Source organism: Theropithecus gelada, chromosome 7b (genome assembly GCF_003255815.1).
Source record: "Theropithecus gelada isolate Dixy chromosome 7b, Tgel_1.0, whole genome shotgun sequence".
NCBI classification, from domain to species: Eukaryota; Metazoa; Chordata; class Mammalia; order Primates; family Cercopithecidae; genus Theropithecus; species Theropithecus gelada.
In genome coordinates, this window is record NC_037675.1 from 23,220,598 (window position 1) to 23,239,646 (window position 19,049).

Below are 19,049 nucleotides of genomic sequence, written 5' to 3' on the forward strand. Positions count from 1 at the left end.
GAAAGAAAGAAAGAAAGAAAGAGAAAGAAAGAAAGAGAAAGAGAGAAAGAAAGAGAAAGAGAGAAAGAAAGAGAGAAAGAGAGAAAGAAAATAGATGGTAGAGCTGTTTCATAGTATCAATGGTCTGTCCTAATTGTGTTTTTGTGGTGGCTTGTAGCAGTCTTTTATTTCCATTTTGAGCACTCCTTTAGGGACCTCCTATAAGGCAGGTCTGAAGGTTACAAATTTCTTTAGCATTTGCTTGTCTGAAAAGAATTTTACATTTCCTTTGCTGATGAAGCTTAGTGTGGTTGGCTATGAAATTCTTGTTTGGAATTTATTTTCTTTAAGGATGCTGAATGTAAGCCCCTAATCTCCTCTGGTTTATGGGGTTTCTACTGAAAAGTTCACTGTGAGATTGATGGGGTTTCCTTAGTGGATGACCAGCCCCTTCCCTGTAGTGGCCTTTAATAGTTTTTCTTTCCCACTCTATCAGAACAGTTTGGTTCTTTCTTAAAATGGCTATTTTGTTTTTCAGCTCTCATTTTATTTCTTTAGATTGTTTAGATTCTTTGGATTGAGTTTCAATTTTCTTGGGAATCTCGATGTTCTTACATCCAAATTGTGACTTCTCTGTTTGTCATTTCAGCTATTTCAGCCTGGTTAATGATCATTGCCTGGGAGCTAGTGTGGTTGTTTGGAAGTAAGAAGACACTCTAGCTTCTTGAAGTGCCAAAGTTGTTGTGTTGGTTATTTAGCATCTGTGTAGGCTGATGACCCTTTAATATTTGAAGTTTCTGTCCTTTGAATGGGTTTTTAAAACTTTTATATTACTTTATGCCCTTGAGGGATTTGACTGTGGAATAAACTGGGTTCAGTCAACTGACTTCATTTCTGGATAATTTCAGGAGTCCCGGATTCAGATGAGCATTCCTGGGCTGCATGCTCTAACCCTGTGGGGCTGGGACCAGGCCCACTGCTTTGTTCTCTGGCCCCTTTAGGTTAAGTACCTGCTGAGCCAGAGGGCCTGAGGTATTATTGGTTTGCTGACATCAACACTCCACTTGGGGGTGCCGGCAAAAGCACTTCATTGAACTCATGGCAGCAGTATTAGCACTCATGTACACATGTGCCAGTGGCAATGGGGTGAGGCTGTGGAAGGATGTGTGTCAGGAGTGGCCTGTCTGCATAAGCTCTTTGATGGTTAGGCAGAGTTTGCTGGTGAAGTAGCTATGGCACCAGTAGCCAGGAAGTGCTCTGGTTTGACACCTAAGGCAGAGCTACAAGCAGGCATGGTCAGGTAGGGACCCCAGGAGAGGTCGGCAGACAAGAGGGTGCTCAGATCAGACTAGTCCTGACCCATGGGCAAGACAACCCTACTCTGTCCAGGTCTAACAGTCAACAAAGGCCAGAGCCATCTAGAAGAGCATGGTGCACCTTGGGGAATGGGCGTCCCTCGCTGTGCTCACTGCTGCTATTCCCATGCTAAACATTCTGGGCTTCACACAGGCTAGAGTCCTGTCACTTCTAGCATTCCAAGTAGTTCTCCCTGCCAGCTCAAATTTCTATGGGCTTCCTGGGGTCTCCTGCAGTCAGGATTCGAGAGGTCCATGGGAGGAATTAATAAATGCTCGCCTATCTGATTTAGCCTTTCCTCAGGAGACACTGGACATCATGAATGAGTCCCAGTGCATGGCAACCCTGTGCAGGGTTCCCAGGTTCCTCTCACTTTGGTCCAGGGTCTGAGTCTTCTCTCCACCCATTCTCAATGCATTCTTTCTGAAGATACGCTCAGAAAATGTCATTCTTTCTGATGGTCTGATTTATTGGTAGGAGAAACTCTGGCTGCGTCTAATCGATCATCTTGGAGTTTCTCTTCCTGGCTTTATTCTTAGTGCCTAGAATAATGACTAGTCCATAGTAGTCAGTCAAAAAATCTACTGAATGAATGAAAGAATGAAATTTGTTTGGCCCTCCTCTCTTTCTCCCTTTTCCCTTCCTCTCTCATTCCCACTCTAGCAACTTTGACCTTTATGAATATTATCTCTACTTCATTATGTGGAGCAACTCAGTTTTCTCTGGCCCTCACCCCAAGACTCAGAACCCAGTCTTTTTGTACTTAGTGGCTTCTATCAAATAGATTCACTCAGGACCTTAGCCTTTCCTCACTTAATTGACCTCACCTTATCAGATGTGATGTGAAGGACTGAGTCAACTCTTAAGACTACTAACCCATAGCGAAATATCTAAAAGAAAAAAGACATACCTAAAAGACGTTTGGCAAGTATAAAAGTAACCTCTCAAGCCTAATAATTATGAACACATATCAAAGTTTTATTTCAAATTACTGCAAAAGAAAAAGCTCCTCAAGAAACAAATTCAAATAAGTAGCCTTTGTATATTGTTACGGGAAGCCAGATTTTTAAAAATCTGGCTAAAGATCATTATTACTTTCAAATGACAGTTGCATAATTACCCTGCTTTTGACTGCCTGTGCAGTGGCTATTAAGCTTCTCACAAGATTAATGGTCATTTGAGTTTGTAACACTAATTTCCCAGAAGGAATCTTTATTTCATTAAAGGATATTAGAAAATTGCTCAAGCATTTTATTGGAAGTAATGGTTAATTACCATATGGGGCTATGTATATTATATCTTCCAAAAAATGCCTACTTCATACCAGATTGGAGAAACTTACCTTTGTCAGCTATGTATGTTATATCCTCCATAAAAGGCCTGTTTCATACCAGTTTGGAGAAACTTACCTTTCTCATATGTAATTTAAGTCTTTACTTTACAAATCTTTATAACTCCTTTAGTAAGGAGTTGTCAGGTCTTGGATTTTGTCCCTTCTTACAAGCTAATAAGCTTATTTCATTGAGTCTATCAATAAAAACACAGGGCTTCTTAGTAAGAGACAAAGGATTTTATTATTTATGGTACAACAAACAGCATGAACATTGATGTATTTCCATCAGTTTCTCCTTCCTTTAAGTCCTCAGAAGATGATATAATGTGTAGTAAGGGATGCTATGCATGAAGTGGTATTGTGTCACAGCTGAGGAACTCTGAGCTTAGGAAGTTCATTGCTTTTATAACAAGCACTTAGCCAGGTTGCTTTTTGTCTTAGAGGGAGACGTTACCTCATCTCCCAAGGTTGCTTGCTGGCATAACCCTGAGAAGTGACCCAGATAGAATGCTCATGTCGTTACACTGTTGGCACACTCAGCAGGTCATGTAAGAGTACAAGAGACTCATGGTGGACTGTCTTTCAATAATATCCACTCCATGGTCTTACACTGGGTTAGTTGCTAGAAATTTATTTTATGAGTATGCCACTTTGTCAGTCATTCTGATTTATGTAACTGAGAAATGTCATGACGAAACGCATTACATTTGTCTCAAATAGCACTTAATTAAGGCTACTATCAGCAGAACTCTAAGAAGCAGAATGAGACCAACCTGCAGTATTAACCTTAATTATGCTTGATCCAGCCAAATGTGAGTAAGTTCCAAAGTACAGACAGCTAGCATGTAGTATTTTATCTGTTATAACTCATACATGAAAGTTTAGACTGAAATTTTGATCTCTGTTTGAATTGCCACAAAGAAAAAAACCCTACCATTCCCAATACAGAGATGTTATATGGCCTCCTTTCCCCAGGCATAACCCTAAATGCACAGGTTAATCAAATTTGGGATTTATTATTAAACTTGATTTGGAAAAGCATGGCATCACTTTGGTTAAACTACATGAGCAGTGTCAGTGAGTATTTGCAATATTTGCAACCTCTGTAGCCATTCATGACATAACCCAACTGTCAAGATATCAGGGGAAGCATATAAATTTGTATCTGTCCGTTTGAGACAAGGTTGTGTTGATTCTTGTGTTTGGATACTTATGAAGATGGGGAATCTATATTGGAAAGTTGCCACTGATATAACAGAATAGTCCGGAAGCCATATTCATAGGAGTTTTCCTGTGTTCATGGAATGTGGAAGGAGATAACAAACCAATAGCAGGTCAGAGAGTTGCTGCTTGGTTTCAGAAGACAATATGGTTGTTTTTCTATACTTCTTTTAGCATACAAAGAAAGTATTAGACCCTCACCTCTCCCCACTGGCCAGGGTCTAAGAGTTTCTCTTGCTATGTGCTCATCATCACTAATCATCAGAGAAATATCCATCAAAACCACAATGAGTTATCATCTCACACCAGTCAGAATGGCTATTATTAAAAAATTATAAAACAACAGATACTGATGAGGCTGCAGAGAAAAGGGAACACTTATATGCTGTTGATGGGAATGTAAATTAGTTCAGTCCCTGTGGATAGCAGTTTGCAAATATCCCAAAGAACATAAAATGGAGCTATCATTTTACCCAGCAATCCCATTGTTGGATATATATGCAAAGGAAAATAGACTATTGTACCAAAAAGACACATGGCTTCTTATTATTATTGCCATGCTATGCACAATAGCAAACATGTGAAATAAAATTCTGTGCCCATCGATAGAGAATTGGATAAAGAAAATGTGGTACATATATACCATGGAATACTATGTTGTCATAAAAAGGAATGAAATAATGTTCTTTGCAGCAACATGAATGGATCTGGAGGCCATTATCCTAAGTGAATTAATGCAGAAATGTTAAACCAAATATCACATGTTCTCACTTATAAGTGGGAGCCAAACACAGAACCTATGTAAACATGGCAACAACTGTGGATTACCAAAGGGAGCAGGGACTGGGGGGTGTATTAAATAGTACCTATCGAGTACTATGCTCACCATCTGAGTGTAATATACACATGTAACAAACCTGCACATGTACCCCTTGTACCTAAAACATAAGCTAAAATGTCTAAAAATAGACGCAAAATTAGTACCATTTCAGAAGCATTTATTTTAAGATAAATCGCTTTTAAATGAAGTCTTGTTTTGCAATACTCTGAGGTTCACAAGGCATATCTAGAAAATTTACTGTTGTGGAAGGTGAAGACGGTGTAAAATCAATGGGGGAGAGGTCAGTGGTTTTTCTTATTTGTTGATTATCATAACACTGTCCTTTGGGGGATATGAAAGAGTTTTATATAGTCTTTAGACATAATTAGGCAAACAAGGGTCCTTAGGACAGGTTTGATGCTGTATAAAGTCTGTCATTTTGCTAGCACTGATATGGCTCTTGGGTCTACCACAGCATTAGATCTGTTGACCCATTTGTATCATGTTTTGTTACAAATCTTACAAAGAAGGGTGCTTCTTACAGACTTTGCTTCAGACGTTATATTTGTTTTAGTACATTATCCAAGACTAGTGGCTGCCAGCTTGTGTTGCTTTCACTTTTCCTCTGGTTTTTGTATTTATCGAGAAATGGTCATGGTTTCTGTCAAGTGCAATGTACCCTTGGAGAAACAAATTTCAATATTAGCATCTTCTCCCTCATTCTATTTCCTAGGCAGTTGTTGGTAGGAATGGGAAAGGTTAGCCTCAGCCATCTTTGGTGAATACCGATTACGTGGCTCATGAGTGGAAAAGAGCCTGCTTCATTGTTGGCCTCTTAAAGGACACAAAGCACATTGTGGAACAGAAAAGAACAGTAGTTGTCTGTCCTTGTTTATTTATAGACTCAATTGAGTTCCTTGCATAGATAGCTCCCTGATAGATTTGGTTTTTTGGTTATGTCAGGATGAACAAAACCTGTAACTTTTAGAGACTGATTCCTAGATACCAGCTTTGTACAAGAAAGGCAATAAGAGGGACAGGACAAATGAACAGGCAGATTGGGTTTATTGACAGTTTTTAGGTACTAAAGGCAGGTTCATCTCAATTGCACCAACCCAAGTAAGTGCTGTTTAGGCACAGATGCATCATTGGTGCAAAATGGAATGACAAAGTTCAAGCTCCTCCAGTTCCTGGCCTTGCTAAAAAAAATATTGCTTAGGCTGTGGGCTGTAACCATGTTTGTTCAGCTAGATTTTAGGTCATTTCATCTTGGAAGACTTATTTTGAGTTACAAGAAATTTCTTTAAAACTTGTATATAACAGAGTAGTATAGGAATATGTGGCCTGACATTAAGAAGAGCTATACGGTGTGAAATTCTCCTTGAATTGCAAGAATATCACTCAGATTTCTATAATAGAATCTGTTATGTCTGATTTTTTAGTTCAGGAAAGTGGCTATTAGATATAAGTGGTCTTAGATAAGAATTGCCATTTGATGGAAACTCATACACACATACATATCCCTCTGCTTCTCTCACACATACATTGACTTTGACTCTTAATATAGCTTAAAAGCTTTATTAAAACTTCTTATTTTTAATTGATATGTAATATTTGTACATATTTATGTAGTTCATGTGATATTTTGTTACGTGCATAGAATATACAATAATCAAGTCAGGGTGTTTAGGATATCTATTACCAAGAGCATCATTTATTATTTCTGTGTGTTGAGAATATTTCAAGTCCTCACTTCTAGCTATTTTGAAAGTACAATGTGTTGTTGTTAACTTTAGTCACTCTACTCTGCTATTGAACATTAGAACGTATTCCTTCTGTTTGTACCCATTAACCAACCTCTTTTTATTCCCCGCAACCACATCCACATCCTTCCCAGTCTCTGATAACCAACATTCTAGTCTCTGTCTCCTGAGATCAACTCTTTTTTTTAGCTCCCACCTCTGAGTGAATTGATGCAATATTTATCTTTCTGTGCCTGGCTTATTTCATTTAACATAATGACTTCCAGTTCCATCCATGTTGCTGCAAAGGACATGATTTCATTCATTTTTATACGTGAATAGTATTCCACCGTGTAACTATACAACATTTTCTTCATCCGTTCACCAGTAGATAGACACTTTGTTGATTTAATACCTTTGCTATTGTGAATAGTGCTGCAATAAACATGGGGAGGCAGGTATGCCTTCAATACACTTATTTCCTTTCCTTTGGATAAATACTCAGTAGTTGGATTGCTGGATTGTATGGTAGTTTTATTACTAGATTTTTGAGAAATTTCTCTACTGTTTTCCAGAGTGGCTGTACTAATTTACATTCCTACCAACAATGTTTGAGAGATCCCTTTTCTATGCATCCTCATCACATATATCATTTTCTGTATTTTTAATAATAGCGATTCTAACTAGGATAGGATGATATCTCATTGTGGTTTTGATTTGCATTTCTGTAATGATTAGTGATGTTGAGCATGTTTTAAATACCTACTGGTCATTTGTCTTCTTTTGAGAATTGTCAGTTTAGATCCACTGCCCATTTTTAAATGGGATTGATTTTTTATTTTTTGCTGTTGAGTTGTTTGAGTTCCTTGTATATTTTGAATTTAATGAAAGTGTCTTATTTTCACTTTTAACAGTTCATACAACACAGGTCTGTAGTTGGAATACATCTTTGATCACTTTTGTGAGTCCTCAAGATGGCAGTGTCTTCTCAGGGACCTTGAGGAAAGCTCTCATGTGCTTCTGTGGGTGGGGGGAGGGGAGGGGGATGCATGTGCACTTGCAAGTGCACACACACATGAATACGAGCGAGACAGAGGGAGAGATGAGGGAGGAGCTTACTGATGGAGCAGAGGTGTTAAAAAGAACATCTTTTCTCTAATTGGTAGGACAGATTTCTTTTATGATTCCTACAGCAGAAAAATGAGAAACATTTGGATTACTTCTTCTCTCTCTCTCTCTCTGTGTGTGTGTGTGTGTGTGTGTGTGTTTAAGGTTTGAATCCTTGGTGAACCAGGGCAGAAAAGAATGATGAAATCCTTGAGAATTTTACTGGTGATCCTGTGGCTTCAGTTAAGCTGTGAGTTTTGGGCATCTCTATAGGAATATAATGTATATTGTTTGCAATTATTGTGTATTCTAGGCCTGTGGGTAGAAACATGAGTGGTTTTTTTCCGCTAACAAAGGGAAACTGTGGAGAGTGGGGGGTCTATGAAAAGATGATTTAAATTCTGGGGACTAAGTGTCCACTACCCAATCTGTCTTCTCTGTCTGACCACTGTCTTTTTTCACAGGGGTTTGGAGCCAGCAGAAGGAGGTGGAGCAGAATCCTGGACCCCTCAGTGTTCCAGAGGGAGCCACTGCCTCTCTCAACTGCACTTACAGCAACAGTGCTTTTCAATACTTCATGTGGTACAGACAGTATTCCAGAAAAGGCCCTCAGTTGCTGATTTACATATACTCCAGTGGTAACAAAGAAGAGGGAAGGTTTACAGCACAGGTCGATAAATCCAGCAAGTATAGTTCCTTGTTCATCAGAGACTCACAGCCCAGTGATTCAGCCACCTACTTCTGTGCAATGAGCGCACAGTGTTCCCCAGACACCTGCAGTCTGTACCCAAACCTGCTGGACCCCAGGAATGCCTGATGTAGAGCTTAGATTTCAAGGCAATGAAGTTCTGTTTGCTCTCTGGATGCAAACGAAAACCAAGAGCAATAGTATTGAAGGTTTGATTAATTTGGGAAATATTTTCATAATTCTGAAAATAATTGAGACCCCAAAGGAAAGTAAAAGACACCATTTGGTCTATTTGAAATATTTTCTAGTCTTCTCTTTCCACTTTAGTTTTTAAATATTTTTTTGGCTGGGCTTGGTGGCTCATGTCTGTAATCCCAACAGTTTTGGAGGCATAGGGAAGAGGACCACTTAAGCCCAAGAGTTTGAGACTAGCCTGGGCAACATAGGGAGACCTTGTCTAAAAAAAAGAAAAAAATCGCCAAGAGTGGTGACATGTGCCTGTAGTTCCAGCAACTTGGGAGGGAAGAGGTGGGAGGATTTCTTGAGTCAGAGAGGTGGAGGCTGCAGTGAGCTGTGATCACAGAACTGCACTCCAGCCTGGACAATGCAGTGAGACCCTGTCTCAAAAAACCAAAACCAAAACAAAACACAAAACAACAACAAAAGAAATCCAAAATATTTTAATTGAGGTATTATTGACATACAAAAAGGTGCACATATTCACTTTATACAGACAATATAATCATGCCATAAACATATATAGCATTTCTAAAAATTTACTTCCTCCCTTTTTTCTTTTTATTAAATTATTATTGCTACACAAAAAGGTACATTTATTTAATCTATGCCCAGTCTACTTTTATGCCACATCTTTACTTTATGAGATTGGTTTTATGATTCTTTTTATCAAGGACAAGAAAATATTTCCATACAATAACAGATATGCGCTCATGGTTCCTAAGACAAACGCTCTTTCCCAAAGGCGTTTGACAGACATTGCTTTTGGAATGAAACAGCAAAGCAGAAGTGAAAAGAGAAGAAAAATCATAAGCAGACTACTTTGAAAATCCCATAACTCATAAATTTTTTTAGTTATAGAACCCTAACTCCATCTCCAGCCTCAACTGCAACCTCACTCTTGAGTTATGTAAGGGTACATCTGATGGATAGCTGGAAGATCTAGAGTCAGATGGTGAGAACTGGTTAAAAAAAGTCTAATTAGTTGCACAGACTAAAGATTAGAGAGGGTCTATGTTGTCATTTTGGGGTGAATTTTTAATCAAATTCAAAACTCCCAGCTTGAGCCTGATGGGACAGTTTATAGATGCCTATGTACTTGAATGTGGCCTGGAGACGGGAGGGAGCACTGGCTTTAGTTATAGAGTGCCTTATCTCCCCAGCAGGGCATGACAGCACAGAAGGACTTAACATTTTTTTGAGAAGGGTCTCTAAGTATCTAAAAGAGATCCAGACACCAAGGGCCTTTGTTATGATGAGTAAAGACCTGTATGAATAAGATACCAAAGACCATGTGGAATTGAGAATGCTTCAGGAAATGTTTGTCTGGAGAGTTGGAAACACTAAACATCATATGAATATCTCCATCCCCTGATTACGAGGCACCACAGATTTGCCCTGCAGTGTATGTCAAGTACGGGGAAAGTATTTGTAACCTGATCAAATAAGGCCTTTTAGTCGATATTACTTTGAAGTACAGGCAAAATATTTGAGAATCACATTTACTGTAAAAATGTTGTGGTCTGAGAGGCATGACATTATTTATGTGGCCCAGAAGGTGGGAAAAGCTTGGAAATGAAGAATCAAGATTTCTGTCCATTTTATTGACAGTCACTGATGAAAATGATGAAGCCAAGTCAGAATTTGCTACAACTTCTTACTCTGCAGAAGTGAAGACTGTGAACAAATATTTCCCAGTCATGGAAGAAAGATTTAAAAAGCAATGAGGAAGAGCAAACAGTTGTGCTGAAATCAAGGAACTTAAATTTTTGTCCCATTTTTATGATTTGCCTTCTGGCATCATGGTATTCTGGAAAGAACTCAGGCTGTGGTACAGGTTTGAACATCGATTATGTTACTTATGGCTTTTTTCATATTAAGTTATACTATTACATATATTTCAGGATTGGTTTCAGGATTCAATGAGGTAAAATATTGTCGTGGGATGAGTTCCTTAAAAGCAGAGACTGCATTTGGAATTCTCTCTCTATAATTTATTTGGGAAACCAGGTTGAGATGGGGGAAAGGCTAAGCATGGACATGGTCCAGCAGAGGTCTTGATCAAGCCTGACCTCATGGGGACCTCTGAAGCTTGAACTGTATCACAGGGTTGATCCCTCCCTCCCTGAGGCAAGGGGACCAGACTGCTTAGACCTATTGTGGGTAAGACTAAAGTTGTCATTGGTTGTGGTGTTTCTTGGGGTAGAGGTGTATTCTACTGGACAATGGTAACTCTCATTGCCTAAGGTCGATTTTCTAGGGAAAGAGGCAACTGTGAGCCAAGAGTAGCCAACATTCACAGTAGCTGGGGATGGCTACACTGTCCTGGGAAAGAAGGTCTAGCTTGGGGACCAGCAGTGTTCATTGTGAACATGGAACTTGCCTGGTATGTGGGCAGCATTTAAGAAATAATAGACTTTGATCAGAATAAATGATATCAGAGATTGAAGATCAACTTACTGATATAAGATGTGAAGACAAGATTAGAGAAAAAAGAATGAAAAGAAATGAACAATGTCTCCAAGATATATGGGACTATGTGAAAAGATCAAATCTACGTTTGATTGGTGTACCTGAACATGACAGGGAGAATGGAACCAAGATGGAAAACACACTTTAGAATATTATTCAGGAGAACGTCCCCAACCTAGCAAGACAGGCCAATATTCAAATTTAGGAAATACAGAGAACACCATTAAGATACTCCTCGAGAAGAGCAACCCCAAGACACATAATTGTCAGATTCTCCAAGATTGAAATGAAGGAAAAAATGTTAAGGGCAGTGAGACAGAAAGGTCAGGTTACCTACAAAGGGAAGCCCATCAGACTAACAGTGAATCTCTGCGTGGAAATCCTACAAGCCAGAAGATAGCAAGGGCCAGCATTCATAAAGAAAAGAATTTTTGACACAGAATTTCATATCCAGCCAAACTAAGCTTCATAAGTGAAGGAGAAATAAAATCCTTTACACAGAAGTAAATGCTGAGGGATTTTGTCACCACCAGGCCTGCCTTAAAAGAGCTCCTGAAGGAAGCACTAAATATGGAAAGGAAAAACTGGTACCAACCACTGCAAAAACACACCAAAATATAAAGACCAATGACACTATGAAGAAACTGCATCAACTAATGTGCAAAATAACCAGTTAACATCATGATGACAGGATCAAATTCACACATAACAATATTAACCTTAAATGTAAATGGACTAAATGCCCCAAGTAAGAGTCACAGACTGGCAAATTGGATAGAGTCAAGACCCATCAGTGTGCTGTATTCAGCAGACCCATCTCACGTGCAAAGACACACATAGGCTCAAAATAAAGGGATGAAGGAATATTTACCAAGTAAATAGAAAGATTAAAAAAAAAAAAGCAGGGGTTGCAATCCTAGTTTCTGATAAAACAGACTTTAAACCAACGGAAAACAAAAAAAGACAAAGAAGGGCATTACATACTGGTAAAGGGATCAATACAACAAGAAGAGCTAACTATCCTAAACATATATGCAGCCAATACAGGAGCACCCAGATTCATAAAGCAAGTTCTTAGAGACCTATGAAGAAACTTAGACTCCCATACAATAATAGTGGCAGACTTTAACTCCCCACTGTCAATATTAGACAGACCAAGGAGACAGAAAATTAACAAACATATTAAGGACTTGAACTTAGCTCTGGACCAAGTGGACCTAACAGACATTTACAGAACTCTCTGCCCCACATCAACAGAATATACATTCTTCTCAGCACCACATAGCATGTATTCTAAAATAAACCACATAATTGGAAATAAACCACTCCTCAGCAAATGCAAAAGAACAGAAATCATAGCAAACAGTCTTTCAGGCCACAGTGCAATCAAATTAGCACTCAGGATTAAGAAACTCACTCAAAACCGCACAACTACATGGAAATTGAACAACCTGCTCCTGAATGACTACTGGGTAAATAACAAAATTAAGGCAAAAATAAATAAGTTCTTTGAAACCAATGAAAACAAGGACACAACATACCAGAATCTCTGGGACACAGCTAAAACAGGGGTGAGAGGGAAATTTATAGCAGTAAATGCCCACATCAGAAAGTGGGAAAGATCTAAAATCAACACTCTAACAAGGCAATTAAAATAACTAGAGAAGCAAGAGCAAACAAAATTCAAAAGCTAGCAGAAGACAAGAAATAACTAAGATCAGAGCAGAATTGAATGAGATAGAGACAAAAAACCCTTCAAAAAAATCAATGAATCCAGGAGCTGTTTTCTTTGTAAAGATCAACAAAATAGATGGATCACTAGTCAGACTAATAAAGAAGACAGAAGAATCAAATAGACATAATACAAAATTATAAAGGGGATATCACCCCTGAGCCCACAGAAATACAAACTACCATCAGAGAGTACTATGAACACTTCTACACACAAACTAGAAAATCTAGAAGAAATGAATAAATTCCTGGACGCATATACCCTCCGAAGACTAAACCAGGAAGAAGTAGACCAATAACACGTTCTGAAATTGAGGCAGTAATTAATAGCCTACCAACCAAAAAAGCCCAGGACCAGATGGATTCACAGCCAAATTCTACCAGAGGTACAAAGCTGGTACCATTCCTTCTGAAACTATTCCAAACAATAGAAAAAGAGGGAATACTCCCTAACTCATTTTATGAGGCCAGCATCATTCTGATATGAAAACCTGACAGAGACACAACAACAACAATAACAAAAAGAAAATTTCAGGCCAATATCCCTGATGAACATCCATGCAAAAATCCTCAGTAAAATATTGGCAAACTGAATCCCGTAGCACATCAAAAAGCTTATCCACTACTACCAAGTTGGCTTTATCCCTGGGATGCAAGGCTGGTTCAACAAATACAAATCAATAAACACAATCCATCACATAAACAGAACCAATGACAAAAACCACACGATTATTTCAATAGATGCAGAAAAGGCCTTTGATAAAATTCAACATCCCCTTATGCTAAAAACTCTCAATAAACTAGGTATTAATGGAACATATCTCAAAATAATAGGAACTATTTATGCTAAACCCATAGCCAATATCATACTGAATGGGTGAAACCTGGAAGCTTTACCTTCGAAAACTGGCACAAGAAAAGGATGCCCTCTCTTACCACTCCTATTCAATATAGTACTGGAAGTTCTAGCCAGGGCAATCAGGCAAGAGAAAGAAATAGAGAGTATTCAAATAGGAAGAGAGGAAGTCAAATTGTCTCTGTTTACAGATGACATAATTGTATATTTAGAAAACCCCATAGTCTCAGTCCCAAAACTCCTTAAGCTGATAAGCAACTTCAGCAAAGTCTCAGGATACAAAATCAATGTGCAAAAATCACAAGCATTCCTATACACTAACAATAGAGAAGCAGAGAGCCACAGCATGAGTGAACTCCCAGTCACCATTGCTAGAAAGGAAATAAAATATATAGGAATACAACTTACGAGGGATGTGAAGGATCTCTTCAAGGAGAACTACAAACTACTGCTCAAGGAAATAAGAGAGGGCACAATAATAAAAAGAAAATAATTCCATGCTTCCATGCACAGGAAGAATCAATATCATGAAAATGGCCATAGTGCCCAAAGTAATTTATAGATTCAATGCTATTCCTATCAAGTTACCAGTGACTTTCTTCGCTGAATTAGAAAAAACTACTTTAAATTTCATACGGAACCAAAAAAAGAGTCCATATAGCCAAGACAATCCTAAGCAAAAAGAATGAAGCTGGAGGCATCATGCTACCTGACTTCAAACTATACTACAAGCCTACAGTAACCAAAACAGCATGGTACTGGTACCAAAACAGATATATAGACCAATAGAACAGAATAGAAACCTCAGAAATAACACCACACATCTACAACCATCTGGTTTTTGACAAAGCTGACATAAGCAAGCAATAGGAAAAGGGAAAATAATTCCTTACTTAATAAATCATGCTGGGAAAACTAGCTAGCCATATGCAGAAAACAGAAACTGGAACCCTTCCTTATACCTTATATAAAATTAACTCAAGATGGATTAAAGACTAAAATGTAAAACCCAAAACCATAAAACCTCTAGCAGAATACTTAGGCAATACCATTCAGGACATAGGCATTGGCAAAGTCTTCATGACTAAAACACTAAAAGCAATTGCAACAAAAGGCAAAATTGACAAATGGGATCTAATAAAACTAAAGAGCTTCTGCACAGCAAAAGAAACTATCATCAGAATGAATAGGCAACCTACAGAATGGGAGAAAATTTCTGCAATCTATCCATCTGTCAAAGGTTTAATATCCAGCATCTACAAGGAACTTAAACAAATTTACAAGAAAAAACAAACAAAGAAACAAACAACCCCATCAAAAAGTGGGATAAGGATATGGACACTTCTCAAAAGAAGACATTTATGCGACCAAAAACATATGGAAAAAGCTCATCATCACTGGTCATTAGAGAAATGCAAATCAAAACCACAATGAGATACCATCTTACACCAGTTAGAATGGCGATTTTAAAAAGTCAGGAAACAACAGATGCCAGTGAGGATGCAGAGAAATAAGAACACTTTTATACTGTTGGTGGGAGTGTAAATTAGTTCAACCGTTGTGGAAGACAGTGTGGTGATTCCTTGATCCTTGAGATCTAGAACCAGAAATACCATTTGATCTAGCGATCCCATTACTGGGTATATACTCAAAGGATTATAAATCATTCTACTATGAAGACACATGCACACGTGTGTTTATTGAAGCACTATTTATAATAGCAATAGCCTACCCTAGTAAAGTTTAATATTTCAAATGAAATATATTTTGTTGTCTTACATTTGAAAAGAAAATCTACAGGCAGAATCAAGGAATAGATCAGAAGTGCAAGGGAGAACTGATTTCAGGCTGGCACGAGTGAAACAGAGTACACAGAAAGGAGGGAGTTTGTTTTGACCTTTGAAAAGAATTCTTGTTGGCCAGATTCTTATTTCACCTGAGATTTTTCTCTTTATTTGATTTTTTTCAATTTTAGGATCCAATGATCTCTATGCTAAAATAAGTTGGGTGAGAAAGGCTTATCATTCAAGAATCTCATCGTCTTAGGCCATAGAGTTGACCGCTCTGGTTCAATACACTCTATCTCCCACCCACGGGGACTGCTGCTTGCTTAGCTCTGTTGAGTGTCATTGTCAACCTATCCTAAGTCTTCTATACCTCCCACAAGGTCTTCTCATTTCTTCTCTGCTGGCTGCAATCCTCCCAGGTTTACTAAGTTCATGTAGGCTTACTTTTCTTTTGATCTCTTTAATTCTCCCCAGAATTATTTATATGTTATATTCTATTACCTTCATTATTCTGCTCAAATTTCTCCATAAATGGGCTTCTGTTAATGTTCTTTTTAAGGTGAGATACCATAATTTGGCATAATGTATCAGTCTATTCTGAGTGTTGATAATTCAAATGGGACTTTTCTGTAAGTTTTTTCCTCCTAGCCTTACAAACGTCAAACTTGATTTGAAACCAAGAAATCTTTTTCACACTTTCTGCTTCACGAAGAAAATTATTGCCTATTAGTTTGCATTGATTGATTAGCTAATGACACATGATCCAGGCTGATCTTAAGTATGAGTCTGTAGTCATTTTTTTTTCCTTTAGCACCTAATAAACAAGAAGTCTCTCTCATCCACTCTAATGCTCATGTGAATCCACTAGCACAGGGCCACATGAAGCCTAGCTAAGCCTGAGGCAACTGATCTTCTCCCCTCTCCTTAATGAGTGGCTCTAAAAATAACATAGAGCATCTTAATGGCATTCCAAAGTCTAAAATATTGTCTTCTGTGACTAATTTCTCAGTGAAGTAAATTACTCTTCTATTTTTACATAACATCAATTTCTTGTGTATTTTTTGAGGAGAAAAACATTTTTATTTTCTAATTTTTAAATTTTATTTCTTTCAACTTTTATTTTAGAATCAGGATTACATATGCGGGTTTGTAACAAAGGCATACTGCATGATGCTGAGGTTTGGACTAGGAATGCCTTTTCACTCAGGTTGCGAGCATAGTACCTAATAGTTTTTCAGTCCTTTTCCCCCCTCATAGTTTTTCAGTCCTTTTCCCCCTCCCTCTCTCCCCACTCTAGTATAGTACCCAGTGTCTATTGTTACTATCTTTATGTTCATGTGTAGCTAGTGTTTAGCTCCCACCTATAAGTGAGAACATGCAGTATTTCGTTTTCTGCTTCTGCATTAATTCCTTTCAGATAATGGCCTCTAGCTGCATACTTGTTGCTGCAAAGGACAGGATTTTATTTTTCTATGGTTGCATAGAAGTCCATGGTGTCTATGTGCTGCACTTTCTTCATCCAATCCACCACTGATTGGTACCTGATTTGATTCAATTTCTTTGCTATTGTGAATAATGCTGTGATGAATATATGGGTAAATGTGTCTTTTTGGTAGAAAATTTTATTTGCCTTTGGGTATATACCCAGTAATGAGATTGCTGGGTTGAATGTTAGCTCTGTTTTAAGTTCTTTGAGAAATCTCAAAACTAATCTCCACAGTGGCTGGACTAATTTATATTTCCACCAACAGTATGTAAGTGTTCCCTTTTCTCCACAGCCTAGCCAATATCTATTATTCTTTGACTTTTTAACAAAAGCCATTTTGATTGGTGTGAGATGGTATCTTATTATGGTTTTGATTTACATTTCTCTGATGTTAAGTGATGATGAGCATTTTTTCATGTTTGTTGGCTGTATGTATGTCTTTTTTTAAGAAGTCTCTGTTCATGTCCTTTGCCTACATTTTAATGGGGTTGCTTTTTGCTTGTTGATTTGTTGAAGTTACTTTTCTTTCTTTATTTTTTGGAAAGACAGGGTCTCCCTCTGTTGCCCAGACTGGAGTCCAGTAGCATGATCCTAGCTCACTCTATCCTCAAACTCCTGGGCTCAAGGGATCCTCCTGCTTTAGCCTACTGAGTAGCTGGGACTACAGGCACATGCCACTATGCCCAGCTGATTTTTTCTTTTCCTTCTTTTCTTTCCTTCCTTCTTCCTTCCTTCCTTCCCTCCCTTCTTCCCTCTTTTCTTTCTTTCTTTCTTTCTTTCTTTCCTTCTTTCCTTCTTTCCTTCTTTCTTTCTTTTCTTTCTTTTCTTTCTTTCTTTCTTTCTTTCTTTCTTTCTTTCTTTCTTTCTTTCTTTCTTTCTTTCTTTCTTTCTTTCTTTCTTTCTCTCTCTTTCCTTCCTTCCTTCCTTTCTTTCTTTTTTCTTTCTTTCTTCCTTTATTTCTTTTTCCTTCCTTCCTTCCCTCCTTCCTTCCTTCCTCCTTTCTTTCCTTCTTTCTCTCTCTAGTTTTTGGAGTCAGATTCTTGCTGTGTTCCCTGGGCTGGTCTTGAACCCCTGGCTTCAAGCAATCTTCCAGCTTCAGCTACACAAAGTGTGGGGATTACAGATATGAGCCACTGCATCCAACCTGTTACTTATGGATTCTGGATATAAGACTTTTGTCAGATACCTAGTTTGCAAATAATTTCTTCCATTCTGTAGGTTGCCTGTTTACTATATTGATAGTTTATTTTCCTGTGCACAAACTCTACGTAGGTCACACTTTTCAAGTGTTGTTTTGGTTGCAATTGCTTTCCAGGACTTAACCATAAATTCTTTGCCAATGGCGATGGCAAAAGCGTATTTATCTGTTTTTTTTCCTAAGATTTTTATAGTTTTGGGTATTTCAGTTAAGTCTTTAATCCATCTGGAATTAATTTTTGTGTATAGTGACTGGTTGTGGTCTAGCTTCATTCTTCTGCATGTGGCTAGCCAGTTATCCCCGGCATCATTTATTGACTAGAGAGTTTTTGCCAATTTCTTATTTTTATTGACTTTGTCAAAGATCAGATGGTTGTAGGTGTATTACTTTATTTCAGAGTTTGCTATTCCATTCCATGGTTTATGTGTCCATTTTTGTACTATGCTGTTTTGGTTACTGTAGCCTTGTAGTGTAGTTTGAAATTGGGTAGTGTGATGCCTCTGGCTTTGTGCTTGGTGCTTAGATTGCTTTCACTATTTAGGCTCTTTTTGGTTCCATATGAATTTTAGAATAGTTTTTTCCTGATTCTGTGAAAAATGGCATTAGTAGTTTGATAGGAATATCATTGAATCTGTAAATTGCTTTGAGCAGTATGGACATTTTAATGATATTGATTCTCCTAATCCAGGGTATGCAATGTTTTTCCATTTTTTTTGTGCCGTCTCTGATTTCTCTCAGTAGTGTTTTGTAGTTCTCTTTGTAGAGATCTTTCACATCCTTGGTTATCCGTATTCCTAGGTATCTATTCTTTTTGTGCTTATTGCACATGTAATTTTGTTCTTTAGTTGGCTGTCAGCTTGAACATTATTGGTGTATAGAAATGCTACTGATTTTTGCAAATTGGTTTTACATCCTGAAACTTGACTGAAATCTTTTACCAAGTCTAGGAGCCTTTTGGCAGAACCTTTAGGGTTTTTCTAGATATCAAATCATACTGTCAGCAAAGACAGATAATTTGACTGCTTCTTTCTCTATT

At 38.0% G+C, this 19,049-nt stretch overlaps 4 gene segments (V, D, J or C); all 4 read left to right on the top strand.

The window, feature by feature from the left end:
* LOC112629379 overlaps window positions 1–19,049 on the top strand; it is an 881,832-nt gene that overhangs the window by 323,523 nt on the left and 539,260 nt on the right.
* The window catches only part of LOC112629380, a 766,638-nt gene that overhangs the window by 235,121 nt on the left and 512,468 nt on the right, over window positions 1–19,049 (top strand).
* LOC112629366 overlaps window positions 1–19,049 on the top strand; it is a 772,346-nt gene that overhangs the window by 193,576 nt on the left and 559,721 nt on the right.
* LOC112629369 overlaps window positions 1–19,049 on the top strand; it is a 661,469-nt gene that overhangs the window by 117,711 nt on the left and 524,709 nt on the right.